This window comes from Amblyomma mixtum, chromosome 9 (genome assembly GCF_055824585.1).
Source record: "Amblyomma mixtum isolate Tamu chromosome 9, ASM5582458v1, whole genome shotgun sequence".
In the NCBI taxonomy this organism is placed as follows: Eukaryota; Metazoa; Arthropoda; class Arachnida; order Ixodida; family Ixodidae; genus Amblyomma; species Amblyomma mixtum.
The window spans coordinates 6,429,862-6,444,235 of record NC_143020.1 but is presented as its reverse complement, the minus strand read 5'-3'; the positions used below and the strand labels follow the sequence as shown (position 1 = coordinate 6,444,235).

The window sequence follows — 14,374 nt, the reverse complement described above, 5'->3', positions numbered from 1 at the left end:
GGAATCATGCAGGGACTTCGGCGAGGTGATTCTGTCTGGTGCCACAAACACAAACACAAAGGTTGGGCGCCAAAAGCTGCTCTATTATGACGGCATACGACTGTGATTCTGTGTTGCCATCGGCAGAACAGTTTCTCTCATTTATTTCAAATATAGCAGTGAATCTAAAGCGCAACTTGCATTCGTGGAGCTAAAGTAAGTCCCGCAGTACCTGTGACAAAAAAAAAAGAGCCCGAATAACTGTTATTGCTGGATTATGGCTGAGCCTCACAGATGCTCGTACACACGCTGGCCTCAGCACGCGACGATCACAGAGCAGAATAACAGCACGTGGAAATTCCACACACGGCAATATTAATTTGGCGTATTTAAAGCCCCATAAGATTTCTGATCTCTCAAGCTTGCTCCTCAGAACATTTATAGTAGAAGAAAATTACACGTTTAAGTGTCGTTAAATGATGCATAATTTTCACGCTCATAAATGGTCAAAATTGCTTGGAGTGATATTTGTTCACTTGATGGTTGGTGACGAAACCAGGTAAATTTTTGAAACCCCCTCAGGTGGCGGAAGAGCTCGTAACGTGAAATATGTCTTTGAACCTTCGTGGATATAACAAATTAGAGATGCCTCCAAAGCGTAAAAAGCTAAACCAAGCTAAGCCGCATACATGAACAGGAAAGAGCAATTAAGATTATCATCAGATTTTAGATTTCTACAGTCCAGTGGCCGCACATCTGCAACGTAACCTACTCTAAGAGCCTCTGCAAACAAGACCAAAAATAAACGATAAACAAGGTGGGAACTGAATAAGATCCAGCAATATAACTAGGCGCGTATGTCCTTCACTACCACACATTCAGATAGTTCTATGTTAATCATTCCGCCTAGTAATGTTCACGAAGTCACCGTAATCAACCACGGGGCACTGAAACGCTGTGGCAAAGTCGGCGTTGTCCCTGACAAGTTCGTTCACTAAAGCTCTAGCCTGCGAAGCGATGCTGCAACGGTAGTAGGCGAAGCGGGCGTAGAAGAACTGGGCTTCGGATATCCGGTAGAGGCTCCAGGCGTCCTGTACTGTGTACCAGCTAGCTCTTGCGTCCGCTGGTCTGACGGCGTCACCACGGGCTGTGCCCGCAGCCCCGACAATGGCGGCGATTTGTAGCCCCATCTTCAGCCCTACCACACGGCGCATGTCGTCGAAGTACTCGGCGTGTGAGGCACTCAGCACGCATTCCCTGCATGGAAAGTATTGCTAGAAATAACCTTAAAATAGGAATTACGAGACTGTTTTAATGCGAAATCATTAGACGACTCACTTTCAATGTCATGTCTGCAAGAAACGGCACCATGTGACGTCACGAGCTGAGAAGTCTCGCGATGAAGATGACGTCACACCTAAATAAATCTAATTAGGTAACGCCAAGACTAATTGGTAGGACCAGTGACGACATCCTACGAGTCTGTCGTGATGACAGGTCACGTGACAACGACGTAATGTGACGTCACACTAGATCAAGGGACAATGGCGTAATGTAATCACATACCTAGACACGTGACAAATATGTAATGTGACTTCTTACCAGGTCCCCACTCAACCCCCTCTACAACCCCTAATTCATGAAGGTCTAGATGAAATCCCAGCGATCATCCACCCCGGTGGCTTAGTGGTTAAGGCGCTCGCCTACCGAGCCGGAGTACCCGGGTTCGAACCCGACCGCGGCGGCCGCGTTTCGATGGAGGCGGAACGCAATAGGCGCCCGTGTGCTGTGTGATGTCAGTGCACGTTGATGATCCCCAGGTGGTCGAAATTATTCCGGGGATCTCCACTACGGCACTTCTTTCTCTGTTTCTTCCTCCAATCCCACCTTCCTCTCTTCCGTTACGGCGCGGTTCAGGTGTCCACCGAGATATGCGAGACAGATACTACGCATTTATAACTACGAACAGCGCAGAAAGCAGTACTTCAAAAACTACACAGAATGTTCACTACACTCGCATCAGTGAGAAAGCAACGATTTGTGCTACGTAAACGATGACGATCAACCGGCAGTGCGCGGGAAGGAGCGCTCACGCCAGGCCAACTGAGAACAAACAATGTAACAGAACGAACGATTTTGCCCGGGGTTGCTACCCATCGGATAAGTGCTCACACACTAAGTTTCTTTTGAACACTTCGCTTGTTATGACGATAAAATTGGTTGCTATTATGCAAGAAGTCTGAAATTGCACTCCCAAAGTCCAGCGAAACTTCCAGCACAGTAAAACCAATTTAAATTCTGCTGTACGCTCAGCGCTATTAACACGTACACGTTATGGGGTAATAAGAGGGGGAGTATCGTGTTTTCTTGTTGCAGTCTGGTAGAGGCTTTTTGACGAAACCAGACCAGCTTTATTATTGCGGTATATATCTCAGCCGTTAGCGAACTGTGAGCTCTATCAGTTGCAATCACTGCGACCCTGAATGTGATCGCTGCTTTCTAAGCGCATGTCTCGTGTGTAGCTGTGTGCCACGCTACACAAAGGCCAGTTTTCTGTTGTACGCAGTGTCTAGTCCTTCGGTCCTTCGATCAAGGTGCAAAGCATTGCAGGCAGTTAAGCACGAAACATTGTGCGAAAGCAGGTTTTTGCAGGTGGACACCAAAGCCACGTATACCTGAAAACTTGATTGAAAGCGCCTTTCTTTTCCTTTCGTGACTTGCGCACATGATGATGATGATGATAACTTTATTTTCCGCCAGATAAGGAAGCCCCCTACTCCCCGGCCCCGGCACACAGGCCTTGGTGACGGGGGCCGGGACCTCCGCGATTAGAAGCGGGGGAAGAGGTCTTGATTCCTCGCGGCTTCTTCCGCCAGGCGGATGGCTTGCTGCTGTGAAGCAGGGGCCTCGCTCCGCAGCAGGGCTTCCCAGGTTTCTTTACAATTTATGTTTTCGTTAGCCCCTGGGGAGCTAGCGCATTCCCAGATTATGTGGTCGAGAGTCCCTCTCGCCCCACAGTGCTTGCACTTATCGTTTTATTTATCTCTGTGAACATGATAGGCCCAGACCGGATTTACGAAGTACCCAGCTTGGAGGCGTCGCCATGCGATTGCCTCCCTGTTGTTTAGACTTTTATCCGGTGGTGGCACCAGTCTCCTCTGTAACCTATAACTTTCGATAATTTCCGTATAATTTTGCAGACGCTCGTCCATGTTCTGGCAGTCGGGCGGCTCCACAGCTAGCCGGAAGTAGAAAGCTCGGGCTAACTCGTGGGCCGCGTCGTTGCCAGGAATGGACGCGTGTGCGGGAGTCCAAATTAGGCTAACTTTTCTGTTCACCTGTCTACTGGCCAGAATCCTTGCCGCTTCCGGCGAGATCCTGCCGTTTCCAAAATTATAGATGGCCGTTTTGCTGAGGCACGATGATGGAAACCGTCGAAGGGACGCACATTGATCCGAGCGAGCTAAATGTGCCCGGGCAGTGGTACACTAGCAAAAAAACAGGCAAAGCGGCGCCGAATGAGGCTAATCCTAACCTTAGCCCCAACCAAGAGACGCGCATCGTGGAGCGGTGGCAGGCTGCCGAGAAGCTCGCGAGAAGGAAAATGGCGGCGAAGTCGGTGGAAAGGCAAAACATCAGGCTCCCCAGCGACGCCGAAAAGATAATCATGAGACCCAGCGGCGGCGTCACGCTGCTGACGAAACACGGGAACGCGCACTTGGCGAACGCTATAATCCAGGCTGCCGGAGTCGACCAAGACGCAGCGGGAGAGGACATCGTCTCCATAAATACACGCCAACAGTCTATTCTCGTGGCGACGAGAGACGCCGGGCGAAAAAGAAAATACGTAGAGCTGAAGCAACTCACTTTCGAAGGGGAGCGAATAGATATAACCACCTACGTCGCCATGCCGGAGGACTGCGGAAAGGGCGTAATTCACGACGTCCCCCTCTACTTCTCGGAGGCGCACATATTGCACCGTCTCAAGACGCACGGCAACCCTCCGGTGCTGGGGGTCCGAAGATTAGGCAAGGAATCGAAGACAGTCCTGATACTGTTCGAAGACAGCAAAGTCCCGATGTGGGTGCTCATCACGCCATTGGCTCAACGGTGCGCGCTCTACCGGAAAAAATACGAAGTGTGCAACGCATGCGGAAGAATGGGCAACCGAGCCGATCTCTGCCCGGACCCTAAAAACGTAAAGTGCCGCGGTTGTGGGGCGAAAAACCCGCTCGAAAATCGTCAATGCGAGATCAAGTGTCAGCTGTGCGCCAAAGGACATCTGCTCGGCGATAAGAAATGCAAGGAGCTCTACCGCACGCCCTACGAGCTGAAGAGGCGGTGGGAGCAAAGCGGCGGCAGTTCGCCAAAACACGGGACCCGGCAAACATTGGAGATGAATTCCACCCGCCAAGGTCGCTCCAGAGACAAGCGCGGCAACAACTACGAGGGTTTCCGTGCCGAAGATTTCCCGAGCCTTGAAGAGACCACGGGAAGGCATCCCGGACAGCACCATCGTCGGGGCAGTACGCGCTCCAAGAGCAGAGGGCGCTCCGGATCCAGAGGGCCTACGTAACCTCCTGGACCCAAGGAGGAGGACACTACAGGAAGCAAGCCGCAGCAGCGCGGCCGCTCGAGCTCCCGCACCAGGGGCCGCTCCGGATCCAGACCAGGGGGAGATCGTGTTCCAGAGACCCGGCGAACCCATGGACTTAGAAGCGGAGTCCGAGCGGGGACCGTAAAAGGGTGAACTTTGACAGGGGGGCTTCCCAGGCTAAAGACAAGGACGAGGAGATCGATAAATTAAGGAAAGAGGTTGGGGAGCTTAAAGAGATCATTAATAAGCTCACTCAGGAATTGAATAAACCAAAATTGTAGGCGCGTACGCAGTCCCCCTCACCCCACAGCGCGCCACCAAAATTGGTTTCGAGATCAACATCCCCGGCGCCTAAGGCGGTGACTCCCACACAGCCTGCGACACCGGAGGAGGAAAAAATGATTGTAGAATCGGCTAGGCCGCCTCCTACTAAACGAAAAGGGGAGGACGCTAATTCGTTGGTGGCACTAGAGAAAAGATTAGAAGCCAAAATGGAAGCTAAATTTGATTCGTTCATGGCCCAAATTCTGGGAGCAATAAATCAGACGCAAAGCCAGGTACAAGCCCTTACGGTTGAAGTGCAAAGGCAACGGGCAGAATTAGTTGCCATCGGAGTATGGCAGCAAAAAGCAGAGGAGCAATTTGACCAGCTCCAAAATGGTTAGAGGCGCACCAACTGAGTCTTTAATCTGGCAGTGGAAATGTCGAGAATTCCAACGCAAGCGGGCGTTAGTGCAACAATATCTGACGCTATTACATGAGAAACCGCTAGCTATAGCCCTGCAGGAGACGCGCAAAACACCAAAACTGTCGGGATACCAAGCTTTTTCAAGTGACAGAGGTGAGAGATCTCGCGTCACAACGTTGATTAAGAGGAACATTGCGGCAATTGAGCACGAAGTCAACTCGAGCGAAATTGAAGCAGTGCTATTAGAAATCCTTACTGGACGAAAAGAGGAGCCGAGCGTGTTCCTCTTAAATCTGTACAGTACCCCACAGCAGAGAAAGGTGATATTCAGGGCCCTCTTTCGCAACGCGATTAAGGCAGCCGAGACTAACCCCGTGAAGTGACTTAAAGTCAGTGACTTTAATGCCGGGCACCCGGAATGGGGTTACGCTAAACAAGATCCTAAAGGCAGGCAGCTATGGGAGGACGCGCATGAGCTGGGACTCACCCTACACACGCACCCTAGTAGTCCATCCAGGGTGGGTAACAGCGTGTGCGCAGACACCTCCCCTGACCTGACGTTCTCTAAAAATGTGACATCTAAAATGGCACAATTCAGAGAAACATTTCGGCAGGGATCTTTTCATTTTGGCCTCGATCCTTAAAAAAGGAGTTAAGACGCGTCGTGCGCGTCAACCGCGAGTAACGGAATAGGAAATATTTAGGAAGAAGCGAGAAAAAGCTGCCACTGGGAAGATCACTAACATAGAGAAATGGACGGAGACCCTCATGCGTCACGTTGGAGATGCAACAAAGATACCTGAAGGGGTATATGCCCCAAAGATAGTTGATAGCAAACTGCTTCACATGTGGGAGGCAAAACATGGCATGGAGCGCAGACTAAAGAAGCAAAAATGGAACCGTCATCTTAGAAGGAGGGTCGCTAGACATAGCAAGGAAATTGAAAATTATGCGATCAAATTATGGGAACAAAACTGGTGTAGCAGATGTGACGAGATGGAAAGGAGCATGAGCCTTTCCAGAATGTGAGGTCTGCTGAGACACCTGTTAGATCCGACCAATTCAAAAACCCAATCGGGAATTGCATTATCAAAAGAGGCACGCATTTCAGGGAACAGATGCGGAATTTACGCACAAACTAACCGACTTGCGTACATATGAAAGTTGATGACGCCGACTACCAATCCGCAACGCGAGTGTGTGTTGCAGTTTAACACGAGGCCTGATCGGCTGCGGCGATGGCACAGCGCTCTCGGGCAGTGGCCAGCGAAGCTGATCTGTTCGCGCCGCGGCTGTTTCGAAACTCACTCACGGCAATTTTATTTCTCCGCGTTCGTCAAGGTGACCCTCTCTCAAAGTCGCGTTTATTTCCGGCAGTTTTCCGCATCGCGTGACTAACTTCAGAGCCTACATCACAAAACTGCATTTTTCAGGTTAGAAGCCCGACAGTGCTTTCCCAAAGAAACTTCGTACTATGGTCTACACTGCCGAATTACAGACGCGCGAAAACTAAAGGACAGAAAGGAAGAACGGACTCGTTTTACTGCCACAATTTGTGAAACGAAGTGTTTTTTTTTGGTTTCACGGCACATAAGCAACGGAGGCTATCGTAAGCGATTAAGGCTTAGCTGTTACCAAAGAAATGATAATCACTGGTTTCATGTCAACCATGTACAATCATGAGTACTGGTCACTGTCCAAGGTAAATAAAGAAGAAAATTTTGAAGATTCGGGAGCACTACGGCTCCCTTGTTCATTATAATTGTTCACTGTAATTGTTACGATAGTGAACAAGGGAGCCACAGCGCTCCTGAAACGTGCAAAAAAATTGCATCTTTATTGACCTTGGCCGCTGACCAGAACTCATCCCCATAATACCTGACCAGACGGTAGGCCGTCAAACTCTCGACTAAAGCATGTGCAATTTGCCAGAAGCCGTGCCCCAGAGGCGTCTGAAAATACGTTCGCAGCGAAGGCGAATGCCTCCGACGCCGCTTACTCTGTAACCATTTTCACGCCACTAGCGTGCAAGGAATAGAGTAAACTTCATCTCGAACGTGACGGGAGCCGCAACAAACACAGTCTGCTGCATGCAAGAACGCGTTCTTTCAGGAGCGATCGCTTCCTTTCCGTATTAACTTCACCTGTGGGATTGTAGAGCTGTCTTCGTTTCTCGTGACCAGTCCTTCCAGCTGATCAGTTTGAGCCACATCAAGGCGGCCATGCGACTCGCAATGACCGCAGCGTCGGCGAGCAGTGGGTCAGTAGTCCCGGAACTCAGCCACCCGTAGCTCAGTGATGACACGTACAGACTGGTCTCATTGGCAAAGAACATGCGGTCCGCCGTTCTGCTGTCCGGGTTGTCACGAAACCAGGGCACGCCCCGTCGAAATGTCTCCTTTCTAGCTTCGAACTCGAAGTTCAAAGACAAGAACAAGTTCCGGGGGAATCCCTGGGAGGTCAGGTGGGGCACGGCTGGCTCTCTGAAGACCAGGTCTCCAGGTAGCATGAGCGTTACGTTGGCGACTACGGCCCGGAAGTGGTCAGTGTCGTTTCCCGCTGCCATCAGCCGCCGAAGTGGGTCATAGTCAATGAACCGTCGCCGTGTGGCTTCGAAAATTTTGTGCAGCTGCCGGTCTTTCGCGGGAGTCGCGAGTGCCGCGACGTACGTTATGCGCCATAGGTGGTAGCTCCGGCGTACGTGCTTTTGACAGACGTCCTCGCTACGCATATTAGGCGAACTTAGCGTGCTGTCCTGTGTAATGTAGAGCATGGCTTGCAGAGTGACAAGAAGCAACAGGTAAAATGACGCCAGCGGCTGATGGTGCGCGTCTATCAGAAGCCGAATGTCAGCAAAGAGGCCCGCTTTAGCTATGACATAAATTATTTTCGCACGGTCGACATGTATAAGGAACTCGAGCAATATGGTCTTGAATTGGGACGCTTCAAGATGTCCGAAAGCATCTCTAATCTTCTTCAAAGGCACGAATGATCGTCTTGGCTAGGCAGCCGGAAATTTCTGTTCCAACTTCGAGACGTCCGCGTTGGTATAATTAGTGCCAAAGTGGGAATTAAGGACGGAGAGAGTGACACCGTAGCAGGAAGCATCACAATTATTTTTGTAGTCGCCGAGTCGAGGGTTCCTTCGAACGAACATAACCCATGGTCTTTGGCTTACTGAGCTGAATACTTCGAAGATGAACGGCAGGCCGTACCGCTTATTCACCGCAAGGCCCAAACGAAGTAAGCTTGCGCCACTTGTTCGCGTGGTGGTGTTGGCGATTTCTAGCACGGCCGCCGCAACATCCCTGGCTCGCTGGTCCTCCTGCCATATCTCTTTGATGCACGATGTGTAAAGGGTGTGAAGTGCGGCTGCAGCCTCACTGCCGTAGTCCTGGGTGCCCTTGATGATTTCAGAGGTGACATCCAACTGCAAAAAAAATGGCTGGGATTCAACTTGGCTCGAAGCTAGTTATACGAGCGTAATCTCTGTTAAGTATGGTGTCCACGTCTAAAATCAAATTTCAAGGTCAATATCCAAGGCTAAGGTCAGGTTCCCAATGTTGAAAGCCATATGATCACGTGGTCGTACTAACATAGATCGGGACATACCACGACAGTTAGGGTTCTGTTTGAACTTGGGAGACATGGAAGGACATTGTCGATGTGGCGTCTACTGTATCATATCAAAAGTCAAGTCCGAGGTCATCGGTAAATGTTAAGGTCCGGTACCCAGTAGTCACAATAATGTGAGCACATACTACCACATCTTGGGATCATACCACCCCGCAGTTATGTTCGGTTTGGTTTGGTTTAATGGGTTTAACGTCCCAAAGCGACTCAGGCTCTGAGGGACGCCGTAGTGAAGGGCTCTGGAACTTTCGACCACCTGGGGTTCTTTAACGTGCACTGATATCGCACAGTACACTGACCTTTGGAATTTTGCCTCCATCGAAATTTTACCACCGCGGCCGGGATTGAACCCGCTTCTATTGGGTCAGCCGCCAAGCGCCATAACCACTCAGCTACCGCGGCGAATTGCCGTTATGTTTGGTTTGACCTTGTGAGGCATTGAAGGTCACTTTCCCATCCGTATCGCAATCGGAAGTTGTGCCACGAGGAGTAGAGCTCTTGCTCCAAAACTCAATAGGGGCATAGAGTTAAGCGCCTAATTCAAGATCTCTTTGGAAACTTACAACGATGCCCTCCAGGAACCAAATCTCCGAAACGCAGCCATTCAAGGACACTGGCGTTACACCATTGCGTCATTCACCGTAGTTAAGGACATCTAGTAGTAATCAAGAACAGAGTTGTCGGTAGCCACCTTTTGGGTGCGCTTTGTAGGCAGCGCAGTACTAACAATGTTGCAAGCTCGAGAAAAGTTAAAGCGAAGATAATGTTATTGTTCGCCACATGTCTTAAGTAGGACAAGACGCGGTGTCTCGACACTAGACCTTTTCATGACACAGCTGTCATGTGGAGCTGCTCCTGTTCGTAGCCACTGGTTAGTCCGTTGATGATACTTACATGCAGGTTGTGGTTGATTGATATTCAACAGGAACTACGCTGGCCAGTTTTTCCGGGAACTGCCCAGAGTAAAGCTGGCCTCGCCATTCTTACAGCTTGTCAAATGTGTAAACCTCCGCCTTCATTTGCTAAGAAATCAAAATATTACCTACGTAGTTAGGAAAGTGGGCGCTAGTTCCGACTGGTCAACTGAGGTCATGTGACTGAGTACGTTCGCGCACAGCGGCTTTGAAATGGAGGCTTCGAGTAAAGTGCAGCAGAAGTTTCGAGCTCGAGCGCTTAAACACTCCAGAAGTTTGCCTGAGCTTGCCTGCTGACAGTAGCACGGAACTCTCTTTTTCAATTTTAGGTGGTGAGAAACTGCCGAGTATGCCGTCGGCGGTACGCAAAAAAGAAAAATTAAAATTCTGAAAGCATCATTATCAGCCTAAATATACCCACAGCAAGCCAAAAGGCTGTCTCGTAACTGGCCACTTAACCTCATCTTGTGCCAGCTGTGGTTACATTATCCCCGCAAAATTCTTAGTCTCCTCCGTCCACTTAGCTCTCTGTCGCCCCCTGCTACGCTTGCCCTTTATTGGAATCCGGTCCGTTACCCTTGACGATCGTCGGTTATCTTGCCTTCGCATTACATGTTCTGTTCATGGCCATTTCATGTTTCTCATGTTCTTGATTTCGAGTAGGAATATCAATAACCCGTGTTTTACTATCATTAACCTACTGTGCTTTCATCGCGCCTTTAACTGTACACCTATAATTTTCGTGTCCTTTGGTCGCTGAGGTTTGCTGAATTTAAGTTAAGAAATTAACCCCCCCTCCCCCTTCCGGGCGGGGTACTCCAGGAGCTTGAATAAGACAGGGTGGCGAAGCTAACAGAAAATTGCTGTGCGCTTTTAGTTCTCCCCGATTATTAACCGGTATAGATAGCTGCTGGACCAACGAACAGTACAGTGTATATAAATATAGAGATGTCAAGAGTTGGCCAGTAGGGAAGAGTTTACAATATAAATAAACACATTGTGAGCAAATTGAAAGCTTGCATTCTATTGTCTCACGTAAAAGTACTGGGCTTCTACGACCGCACATCTAACTTGCTTTTGTCTAATGTGAGCTAATTAGGCTATAAGTAGATACCAATTCGAATTGTGTGATCACGCAAAACAACACTCACGTGTGTCCACTTTGCAATTGTTCATTCTTTCTCTCTCATCCCCGCACTTCGCAATTACCAGATTTGAGTATCTTGAGATATAAAAAACAGATGTGCCGAAATTTTTACAGGCCTAAAAAAAGTGCCACCCCCTTTTTTTATGAACCATGTTTTTATGCCTTGATAAGTTGTAGAGAGAATGCCAGCTGATTTAAAAATCCAGTCTTGAAGTTTACGCCTCCTGTAGCTGCCTTCTCAAGATGAGCAGAACTCCGATATAAGTTTTGCTCTGCCTTAGTTAGAATGGAATGAAAAAGGCAGCTTGCGAGAATACGGCACGCCAAATATTTCTTCCCGCATTCTTTTAAGAGTGTTATGAATTGACAACAAATCATGATATCATGTCTAAACTGCGAGTTATTTTTGTGCTCAATGATAATAACGTGCAAAGTAGGTAAGTTCACTTACTCACGTTTTCTCATCCCATTCTCACTGTTGATTTGAATAATTGCTGTCTGTGTTTGGCAAGGACTTATAGACCAGCTCCCATATTTATTTTCTAACCTTCCGAACCACGCGAAAAAACCTTAGAGAGCGTAGTTTTCTAAAGCTTTCGCCTTTTTTCTGAGACATTCCATCTCTGATTGAAACGAGTGCACTAATCCGACCTTTTAGTTTCTTGAGAAGCGTCTGTGAGTTGTCTTTGTTACATGTCAACTGCGAATGATGGGGTTTTAACGCCCCGAAGTACACATGGCCAATGTGACTCCGTAGCGGTGAAAGCGCCTGCACCATCGGCGCGACTGTCAGCTGCCGGCCATTGAGTTGCAGTCCGTTACCACGCGACGCTTACTGCGCATACGCAAGCAGGCTGAGAAACTTTTACACCCAGCTTCAAAAACATGTGTCGTAATCGCCTTCTGCAACTTTTTGCTCTCCCATGGATTCAGTGGAGCTAGTTGGCATACAAATTCTTCTCCGATAGAAAATGAGGATTCCCTCAACGAGGGCATTCTTCGCTAGGGCTCGCACCGCCGCCCTGTGAGTACGGATGGAGTTCAAACCTCCAGTTCCTTAAGGGGCGCCGACATCGAGCAGCGCGCTGACGTTTTTGAATTTTGCATATGTAGAAATATGGCCGCCACGGCCGGGATAGAACCCGTAACTTTGCGATCAGCAGATGAAGGTGTCTGTTGACTGCGGCCAATTGAATCTGACCAGAGCTTCTTTTGGAAAATGTTAGGCTTCTTTTCAAAAAGTACAATAGCAATTCACTATCCTATCAGGTCCAAATATAAACCGAACAGTTCGCAACACTACCCGTAATGAGCAAGCATGCTTTGATTATCTAACATACACATGGAAGTACTGAGAAAGGGAAGGCCTTTTTGAATAGTGAACGATTTCTCGGCAAATTTTACAGAAACACGGAGTTTGTTTTCTTCTTCCAAGTATAAAGCGCACATGGTTTCAGCTATCATAGTCTGAGAGCCTCAATCTCGAGAGTGTTAACAAAGTGGTGAATTTGATATCTCTCACGTCAGGCGGCATTTCACAAAACTGTCTCGTGCGACCACCTGGGCGGTGGGAGATTTTTATGGCGTCAAAATTCTCCAAAAATGAGCGAATCGATAAGGAATGCAAATTGTTTGCAAATCAATACCAGTCAGAAGTATTGGCTGCAGACTCGATTCAAAGCCATATTTTAAAATTGCCGCACCATAGCTCCCGCTGCGGTGGCTCAGTTGTTAGAGCGCTCGGCTACTGAGCCGGAGTACCCGGGATCGAACCCGACCGCGGCGGCCGCGTGTTGATGGAGGCGAAACGTAAAAGACGCCCGTGTGCTGTGCAATGTCAGTGCATGGTCAGGAACCCTAGGTGGTCGAAATTTCCGGAGCCCTTCACTACGGCTTCTCTCATAGCCTGAGTCGCTTTGGGGCGGTACACCCTTATATACTAATAAACCAATCTCATCCTTTCTTCTGTCACTCTCTCCTCTATTTCTTTCTTGCGGTGCGGTTCGGGTGTTCACCAAAATGTCAGACAGTTACTGCGCCATTTTTTTCCCATAAATCCGAAACAGTTTGTGCTATCTTCGCTACCGATACTTATGACAGGAGGGCTTTTGCGACTAGAACACCACAGCAGCCACTTCCAAATACCCGGGAAGGGCAGAAAATTGCAACGTATTTCTGAAGCAGGCGTTACTACTGGCGCTGCCGACGAAACATGAATATTGTAAGAACCGCCGTGGTGGCTCAGTGGTTATGGCGCTCAGCTGCTGACCCGGAGGACGCGGGTTTGAACCCGGCCGCGGTGGTCGAATTTCGATGAAGGCAACATTCTAGAGGCCCGTGTACTGTACGATGTCAGTGCGCGTTAAAGAACCCCAGGTGGTCGAAATTTCCGGAGCCCTTCACTACGGCATCCTTCATAGCCCGAGTCGCTTTGGGACGTTAAAACCCCATAAACCATGATATGGTAAGGCGTGCCAGACGTTGCTTCACTGGAACGGTATAAACCAGCAGGGATACGACCGGAAGCACTGTAAACCTGACGTGTCTAGTGCTTCGGACATAATTTTTCTCTTTTTGTGTTGCGGTTCTTTTTTTTTTTGCTAGTACACCCTCGCGGAAACTAGAAGTGTGGTCTCCGTGCGCAAGCGGCTCACCAGCAAGTCGCGTGCCACGTCGCGCTGGACGAAGCCTTCCTCGAGGGCGTTCTTGCAGATGTACGCGAAGAAATTTGTGCACGGCTGCTGGTTGGCGTCGATGGCGGCGAACAGCGTGGCTGCCTCGCTGGGGCAGCAGAACTTCGTCCCAGTGTCACTTGTGTTCACCCTCTTGGCAGCCCAGTGAACAGCGAGCCAGGCCAGCGCGGTGGTGGCGGTGGCTAAAGCGGCCCCAGATGCGCAGCTCAGGCAGAAGCCTGCCGATCGTAGATCCTTACTTCGCAAGATGGAAGTCCGAGTCGCGGGGCGACCGGTGCCAGTTGGCGAAGGCAGGTCTTCTCTCGTCGGCCGAGCTTCCATCGTAGCTGTCTTCTTCTTCTTCGTCTGGAAGAAGGCCTCGAGGAGCGCGTGCCGCTGTTGGGGTCCAGCGCCCTCTTGTGGAAGTGTTGTCTGCTTTACGGCTCGTGCTCCTGCGGGAGCTGCCCTTCTGTAATTTTCAAGGTCGGCTGAGAAAAAAAAAACAGCTTCTCTTAGCCCTCTGACTTCTCGCATGAAAGAAAGAACGACCTATTTCATTCACAGTTTTGACAGCGCTTTTAGATAACTTCCGCTAACTTCCGCTCTCTGAATGGAACCGTTGGGCGTCCACATTAGTTAAGTGTTTTGAGATCCAAAATTTACAGATTCTTCTAATGTCCAAGAAATTTATTTAAACCAGATTGTGGTAGTTCTGAAAAAATGGAAGTCTGTAGTAACGGCGAC

General features: G+C 49.3%; 1 pseudogene; it reads right to left on the bottom strand.

Annotated features, from left to right (window-relative positions):
• Positions 1–872: 872 nt before the first annotated feature.
• Positions 873–13,972, bottom strand: LOC149328175 (uncharacterized; annotated as a pseudogene).
• Between the last annotated feature and the right edge of the window lie 402 nt (positions 13,973–14,374).